Below are 9,354 nucleotides of genomic sequence, written 5' to 3' on the forward strand. Positions count from 1 at the left end.
CCCACCCATGGGTACCATAAGGCTATCCCATTGGTCTGTACACCAAACCAAAAGAGGGAGCTGCAACGACAGGAGTCCCACATGAACTCCTGCACGGAAAACACGACAGAACACACGATAAAAAATAGTGAAGGACAAGGATACTGAGGCCCTGTCCCTCTGATGCATTTCCAGCCTCACAATCGCCCTCTGTTGTATCTTGTTCATCTTCTTCCATGTTCTGCCCCAGTCATCAATTTTAAATGTTATGCGCCCTGCTGTACATCCCTGCTTGTCTTCCCTCTTTCCCTGCTCCACCCCTTTTTCTCTATCTCCCTCTCTATTACCTTTTCTGCTTCTTTAAGCATTGAGTCAACTTGCTCCTGTGTGTTTTCTTAATGTTTGCTAAGTATTTATTTTTCCCTTTCTCTTCCTTATCCCCCGGATGGGGTTCCAGCTTTGCCTTATTTTTCTTTGATTTCTCCCTGTCTGGGGATGCTTGCTTGGAGTACGTGTATCCCACAGCTGGTTTTAAAAATGGATATTATGCATAAGGAGGGGGTGCTGCGCTGGCCTTCTTCTCTTCCCCTTCTTCCTTCTTTTTCTCTACTTTAGTTTCTTCGTACAGTTTCCAGAGACCCAAAATATCCTGTCTATTTTTAAGTTTTGTGTCTTTGTATGTTGCTGACAAATATGAGTACATACTGTCTATTATGTCCTTCTGAAAGCACATGGTAGCTCGATTAAGACAGAACATATTGTGTCATTTGAGTCCCGTAATTTGGCAGTAGTTCCATGTTTCTGGGTGTATCAGCCCAACTGTTAGCTTCAACCCACCCTCACCCCCCTCCCCTACTTGGATTAGCATACATTTTATGAATAATTGCATAACGTGAGTACTAGAAAGGCACAGTAAACACAGTTCAAGTGTCTGGCAGCACCGTCATCACTGAACATGAGTCTTCTCCCACTTTGGCGTCCTTTGGTTTTGCATCTTGAGTCAGGGCCTTGGGGGCTCCTCCAATTGGGAATCAGAGGCAGGTGCAATATATTTATTCCTGAAGTCCATCCATAAGGCTTCACATTTGGCCGCTTTATTGTGTAGGGAGGCAGTGATTGTTTCCATCAAGTAGATGTTGGAGGCCAAGTTGATCCATTATCTCTTTCGTGGAACTGTTGGGGATTTCCATTTAATCACTAATAGGGCTCTCGCAGCCAACAATAGTTGGGGGGCTAGGCCTTTCACCCTGAACCAGTCGTCTTTGTCCTTTTCGAGGCCGAACAATATGAGGTAGGGGTCAACTTCCCTTTGGATCTTGTCTACTTCCTTGATCTATCCCAGGACCTCGGCCCAAAACACTTTGATGTACGGGCAACCCCACCACATGTGCCAATAATTAGCAGTTTCACCACATTTTCTCCAACATCTCTGGATCATTGTTTGAGACATTTTAGAAAGTCTAAGAGGATCATATTGCCACCTGTGCAAAAGCTTAACTGCATGGAGTTTATATTGGTTGGATTTGGAGGTTTTGGTTGTAGCTCTACACATTAAGTTCCATTGGTCAGGAAGTATGTCTTCTCCAAAGTCTTTTTCCCCATCTGGCGATGAGGGGATCTGTGGTTCCCTCTCCTGCCACTATTAGTTCCTGATACATCACGGATATTAGGGCTTTCATTTCAGGTCTGGAATCCAAGAGTTTCTCAAATGGGGTAAGATCTCTTTTAAGCTTTTCTCTCCATTCAGGCTTTGTTAGTACTACTTTTAATTGGATAAACTGGAATGTAGATAGAGTGCCTATACCAAAGGCCTCCGTCAGATCTGGTAGCGTGATGAACAAATCCTTTCTTTGCAGTTGCCCCACCCTTTCCAGGCACGCCTCATACCATGATTGGAACCGCCCCACATTGGGAAAATGATTGTTTATGCCGGGTGACCACAGGTGACTGAGTGGGGATGGCCAGGTGGTGATTTTGTGCATCTCTCTGCCAGTTCGCCATATGCTCCATATAGTGCTCAGTATGGGGTGGCCTTTGATTCTCCTTTGTACCCTTTTGTATGGGGTCCATAACCATTCTGAAACCGTGGCGGGGGACAGGTAGTGATTGTCCATTTGTACCCATTGGAGGTTCTTATGGTCCCTAAGGTGTGGAATTAGGACACGCAACTGAGCAGCTTTATAGTAGGTTCTCAGATCAGGAAGCCCTATTCCTCCCTTGTCTTTGGGGAGTACCAATGTATTATATGAAATTCTCGGTTTCTTCCCCTGCCAGATGAATCGCATCATAATCTTTTTGGCCTCCATGAAGAACCCCTTAGGTATCTCAATTGGCAACATCTGGAAGGGATACAGGAATCGGGGGAGGCATACCATTTTGACGGCGTTAATGCGCCCTAGCCAAGAAATCTTGAGTTTGCTCCATTTTTTTAGGTCTGTCTCAAATCGCCAGAGAAGCGGGGGGAAGTTGACTTCATAGAGGTCATTCAGGGTTCTAGTGATCTGTATACCCAAATATTGCAGTGTTGTGTGTCCAATTTGAGACCAAGTGAGAAGGAACCTGACATTGGAAGAGTATGGACTTGGATTTATTTACTTTGAACCCAGAGAACCGGCCATATTCGTCTATTAGGTTAAGCACGTGCAGGATGGAGTCTGTAGGGTTTGTTATGTGTAAAAGAATGTCGGTTCGAGGGAGAGTGCGAACAGAGGGGGCAACTCTGCCTGGTCCCTCGTTGCAATTTGAACCATCTGGAGTATTCCTCATTTACAAATATCGACGCCTTGGGGGAGGTGTATATTGCTCGTATCCCATCTCGAACTTTCGGGCCTATCCCTACTTTCTGCAGGACTGTTCCCAGAAACTCCCATTCCACCCTATCAAAGTCTTTCTCTGCGTCGATTGACAGGAGCACAGGATCATCGGGGAGGTTGTGAGCTGCATGGATGAGGAGTAATGTTTTGCGCATGGTATCGGCTCTTTGTCTCCCGAGAATAAACCCGACCTGGTCAGGGTGGATCAATCGGGGCATTACGGTTGCCAGTCTTGCAGCCAGTACCCTAGCGTAGATCTTGGCGTCGAGATTAAGGAGGGAGATGGGGCGGTACGATCCGCAGTGTTTGGGGTCTCTCCCTCATTTGGGAATCACTGTTATCAGCGCCCTTTTAAAAGAGTCCGGTGAACCTCCAGTGACTATTATCTCATTAAAGAGTTCTGTTAGGAAAGGTATTAATTTCCCACTAAAGGTTTTGTAGAAGCCGGCAGTATAACCGTCTACACCTGGAGATTTCCCCAGTGTTAGTCTTTTGATTGCATCTTGGATCTCCTGTTCGGCTATCAGAGTATCAATGAGCTCAGTTTTTGTGTGCGTTATTGTGGGCATAGTGATTGAGGATAAGTAGGAGGTTATGTCGGATTGGGCAGAGGTCATTTCGGAGGTATATAGGTTTTCATAAAAGCTGGCGAAGCACTCAGGTATTGGGCGGGGAGGGTGAGCCGTGGGGGTGGGGGTCTCTATTATCTGCTTCACCTTGCGTTCCGCCCTTTGTTCCCTAAGTCTGGCCGCTAATAGTGCATCAGCTTTGTCCCCCTTTTCGTAAAATTTTTGCCTGAGAAATTGCAATTTGCATACGACTTGATCGTGTTCTAACAGCCGTAATTCCTCTCTTTTGCGTTGGGGTGCATCTATTTTATCAGAGTCCACCTCCGTGTTCCCCCTTACTTCCTCCTCTAGCTGATGTATTTAATTACGCAGTCTATTTTCTACAATCTTACGTTCCCTCTTCTTAGAGGAGCCCTCGCGTATTATTATGCCTCTCCATGTGGCCTCTCCCAGCTTCCCAGATCGTTTGTTTGGAGACTTCCCCATTATTGTTCATTTTGAAATATTCATCAATCTCAGTTTCCATCTCGCTTTTAAAAACCACATCTTTCCAAAGGGACTCATTGCATCGCCAAGCCCCCCAGTAACAGGTAGGTCGGCCCAGTTGATATCTGCTAATACCATGTCGTGGTCTGACCACGTTATCGGAATGATTTCGGAGTAACACGTGGTGCCTGTGAGGTCGGCCGTGAGAAATATATAATCTATACGTGTAAATGTGCTGTGGGGGTTCAAGTAGAAGGTGAATCCACTTTCTCTGGGGTGCAGAGCTCTCCACACATCTTTTAGTTCATATAGTTCCATAATGGCAGACAATTCAGTAAGGGTTCCTCTATGTTGAATTGCTGTTTCCTGTTTACCTGGTCTCCATTCCATGGACGGGTCTGCCCATTGGTTAAAGTCGCCTCCTAGAATAATGTGCCCTGCAGCTTCTAGCATTATTTTAGGGATCATTTTCCCAAGGAATGTGGCCTGTCCGCTGTTGGGTGAGTAAACTGTGGCAATTGTGACCTGGACTTTCGCAATTTTCCCCACTATCAGGAGGGCCCGTCCACTTACATCAGACCATGTCTTTTCCAGCTCAAATCTAATTCCCTTCTTGAGTAAAATTCCGATCCCTCCTTTCCTGAGTGGACCAGAGCCCCAAAATTCCATGCCTCCCTACCTCCCCAGAATGCTCCGCTCTTCTCCCTTTGCAAATTTCGTCTCCTGGTGGATGAGAATGTCTATGTCGGATCTGCGGAATTCTCTATGCACCAGTGACCGCTTAGTTGGTGAATTCAATCCCTTCACCTTAATGGTCCCAATTCTGAGCAGGCCCCTGCCTTTAGACTTGTCGGGGGCTGCCATCAATGGCAGGATTTGTGGGGGTTGCTCACTTTCGGCGGCCAGAAGAATATGCGATTTCCTAGTGTCACATTGTCTTTGGTTCAGATGATGCAAGTACGTTTCCCAAGTGTCTGTTACCCCTTCCCTCCTCCCTACCCCTGCACAGTTGGTGGCGCTCGAGTGAGCCCAGGAACTGAGGGTGCTGCATTGGCAGCTTTTGACGGCATCCAGAACGGACTTGGTGACAGCGTTCAGTCCATTGTCGGACCATCAGTGGGGACAGTTGCCTCACGGTCCCAGTCCAACATACCATCTTAACCTAAGGGTGAGCCCCTAGCTCATTCCCCCTCCCCCCAAAATCATGTAATTCAACAGTAACAACAATAAACATACAGAAGTGTAACGTTACGTGCACTCCCAGGGTCCTGCTGCGAAAGTTTGTATCCCCTCTTGATTCAGGGGGATGCTTCGCATCCAGAGACCCCCGTGTCGTTTGTCTTCCTGGATCTCAGTCTCTGTGGAGGTCAGCATCCCATGTTTCAGCCGTGGATGTCACTGTGTCGATTTGCAGGAATCACAAGATATATCTTCATTTTCCACTATCGGGCGTGTTGTTGGGGCGTCTGCATTTCCTTGATCCTTTCACTCTCTTTCGCCTAGGACGCTGGTGTTCCCATTGCATTCCAGCCCGCTCGTTTTTGCCACCTTCGTTCTCTCCTGTATCCGTACCCAGGAGGTCAGCAATGCAATCTTTGATTTCCTCCTCTGATCGAAGGACGGTTTTCCTGCTTCCGTGCTTAAAGGTGAGCGAGAAGGGATATCCCCATCTGTACCGTGTGCCCTGTTCTTTGAGCCATTTCGTCAAGGGGCTGCAGAGGCGTCTTAGCGCTAATGTGAGTGAGGATAAGTCCTGGAAAATCGTAATTTGAGCACCTCCCATTGTGAGTGGACCGCCGGACCTGGCCTTCTCAAGGATCCTAATTCTGTGCTGGTATCGGTGGAATTTAGCCAGGATCGAACGGGAACCGCCAGGCGGTCCACCCGCCCTATGTATTCATTCAGTTTTGGGTTCGTCAATTTTTGTTCATCTGCCGTTAAAATGTTTATGATATCATGGATCGTGTATTTGAGGTCTTTCTCGGTTTCGCCTTCGCGCTCTGGAATTCAAAAAAAGCATAGGTTATTTCTCCTTTCTCTGTTTTCTAAATTCGTCCATTTTTAGTCGAATCTCCTCCTCCCTTTTTTCAATATTTCGTATCCTCATGTCCATTTGAGTCTCAAGGGTGTCAATCGAGGCCTGATTGTTCTCGACACCTTCCAGTCTTTCCTCAAAGCTGTCCATTCTCTGGGTGATTTTATCAATTTTACCACCGAGATTGGCCCCCATGTTTTTTATCTCACTTAGTAATGCGGCGATGTTCCCTTTGGTAGCAGCACCCGCTTCCGAGGTATCTGTGGACATGGTGGTGGTGTTTCAGATGGATGGGGGGATGGGGCATAGGCGAATCTAGTTAACTTGTGTTGTACGTCCATAAAATGGGTCCAAGGTCAGAGGAAGCACACGCCCCTGGATCGGGGGCCTTACCCTCTTTGGAGTTGCGTAGGACCTTAGGAACAGAGCAGTCTCGAATATTTAGCTATACATACGGCTCGATGTAAGGTCAATGGGGTCTTCAATGAACATTCTGTAGAGCCATGGGGCCAGTCCTTTGATGTATACGCCTGAAATTGTACCCTGTGGGGGGAGAGGGCCAACGGTGTCCCATTCCAGTTCGCAGCTCATTCAGAAATTGTTCTATACTGGCAGCGTCAGAGATTGCAGGTCTCAGGTACCTCCCGTAGGGGGGAGCGTGTGACGACCGGGCAGTAGTGGAGTGCGGTGAGCTCGAGGCTCCATGGGCTCGCGGGGAGGCTCCTCACCTGAGTCCGCCTGTAGGTTACCGCCGGTCTCCGGTGACGCAGCGTGATGGAAGTTCTGTTGGGGGCTCTCTCTGCGGCCTCCGCCTCCTCCACGCGCTCACGTGAGCGTTTACAATCAGACAAGGAGAGATGAGTGGAATCGGAGGTCAGGGAGGGCGCTGCGCGGATCAGTTATCCAGGCCTCGGTCTCTTATGAAGGCCACCACTGGGTAGTCGCGTCGTTCGGCCCAAGTTTCACTTTCGCTTCACGTGCGCTGGGAAGCACATTTTTCCGGATTCCGTTTTCTCAGCTTTCCCACATCCGATTGTGTCTGCGTTTTCTCCTGGGTGTCAGGGGGTCTTCATTGATCAGCTCCTCATTTTATGTCCAGGGGGGGGTCGTGAGATGGGGGCTCAACTCGTCTCAAGGACCTGAGGCGTTGGAGCTCACACGAAGGCTGGACTCATCCGTGCGCCCCCTGGTGGCCAGTCCAAGTGAACATTTCTAAATGAAGACAACAGGACAAATAACACAATGTTCTTTCGAAAGCAGTGACACTGCACTGTGGGTTAAAAGGTGTGTCTACACCGGGGTGTTTCAGCCATCTTTGCGGGCTAGGTGAGCCTTGTATCTGGCACAACCTTCATCAGGATGGGGGCGAAGGAAGTTCGTAGAGTGCTGTGGACAGGGAGAGGGCAAATGTTCAGGGGAGTGCTCGAGTGAGAATAATTTGCACGCAAATAAATACTGTGCCATGTGAGAAGTATCATGGAGAAAAACAGCTTACCTATGGGGAAATATTAGCCACAGGCACTTGTATGGGAAACCGTCTCGGTCTGTTGAGGTCCCAAACTGCTCCTAATGGTAAAATGAGGGGTGACATGCTGAATATAGTCTCCTCAAATGCTTGCATAGTCTTAAGATAATACGTGAATGAATGTACATACTCTCTGAATGAGAGAGCTTACCTCTTAATGGAGGCTGTGGTCTGTGATCTGGATTGGCCTCAGATTGTCCTAGAAGAGGTCAATGTATCAGTCACATAATTCAAAATATGCAGCTAGCGTGACAAAACTAATGGCAATGGTTGTATACCTATTACTTACTTTCACACGCGGCACTCGCGGTCCGCATACTGCAGACGAGGTGTTGCAGAGCTCTGCACGGATTGCTGAGTCACTCCGTGAGTAGAAGACCAGGAAGCACAGCGTTACTAACGCTGTTGCTAGGTCGTACTTCCTTTTGTATGGGCGGCCATCTTGAAATGTCTATCAGAGACGTGCCGGGCCCTAGAATCAAGTTTAAAACAAATGCGGGTGGCGAAATCACTAAAGAAGCAATTTAGGTAGATGCCCTGGTCCCTCACAAAAATGTAGTCTTGTTAGGGCAACAAGTTTATAATGGTTGCCATGGTTACCATTCATAGATTGCACAAGTCGCTCGTTTTGGAAAAAATAGTGGTGTGTGTCAGGCGTGGTGGCGCATCTCTGTGCGTGGTATCTGACATGTGAGGTCTATCACTATCAGGGCATATTCCATGCTACTGGCTGTCTATATGGCGTCGGTCAAACACATAGTGGAAGTCAGAAAACATCAATGCTGGCGCCGTCATCAACCAGTTAAGCAGATCTAAATTTTGGACACATATACATGACGCATGTCGTACTTCTGGTTGTATGCTTAACAAATGGGTGAGGTAAAAACCATCATTGCTAGTGCCGACATACAGCAGGAGAGCAGATTTAAACATTAGACGCCTAGTACACACATCATGGCTCAGTTGAGGCTATAACACATTAGTGGTCACATGCAAAAGTTAATACATATATTTGGAGGTATATTTTCAACGGTGCCTAGTCAGAAGCAATAGGCCTGTGAATGGAGCCATGAAGCAGTGGGTTAAGAGTCACGGTTGTGTGACCTCAAATGACAGTGCAAGGTGGCGTGTGCTATGCAAATTTCATCCTATAGCTCAGGAAATTACATGAAGGATTTCCATTCAACAGAAATGTTGAGTCCTTTTTGCACAGTGTCTAATTTATGTACCCATCGCTGCTCACGTTGTGTCCGAATTCTGTTTATGTCTCCCCCCACTTAGCGGGTGTCACTTTTTGCAGGATGAACCACCTCAAATCTGTGTCTTTTTGGTGTTCTTTGCTGAAATGTTCCACCAGGGGCTTATCAGCTATCATGTTCCTTATGCACGACCGATGCTTGGAAATGCGCATCTTGATGGGACGGATAGTCTTCCCTACGTAGAATAGTCCGCAAGGGTATTGTATTGTGTAGATCACGCCCTTTGTGTTAATGTTTGTATGGTCATTCATTGTCCATTTGATGGTCTTGTGCTCAAACGATTTTTTTCTGTAATGTGAGAGGGCAAGCAACACACTTCCCACATTTGAAATGTCCCTTGAGTGGGGGTAGATTTCACAATGTATTATGTGTTCGTGGTGGTGGTTTGATGAATGTATGGACCAGGGAATCCCTTAAGTTCTTATTTTTCTTGAAAGCGAAACAAGGTGTTTGGTTCAAAGTGCCTGGCTGTTTTACTAAACTAAGTGCCAATTTTTCTTTATGGTCTTTTGTATCAGTTGGCTCAATGGTCCAAAGGTAGTGACACACACGAGTCTCCCTAGATCTTTCTTGGGCTTTTTCTCTAGGCAGATTTCTATAGGGGTATGTCTCACTCTCGTTCAGTTAGACGGGCTTGTAGATCTTCCGCGTGTTTTCTGTATCTCTCAATCTCTGTACAGTTCCTGTG

This window comes from Ambystoma mexicanum, chromosome 3q (assembly GCF_040938575.1).
Source record: "Ambystoma mexicanum isolate Mex_15411 chromosome 3q, UKY_AmexF1_1, whole genome shotgun sequence".
Classification (NCBI taxonomy): Eukaryota; Metazoa; Chordata; class Amphibia; order Caudata; family Ambystomatidae; genus Ambystoma; species Ambystoma mexicanum.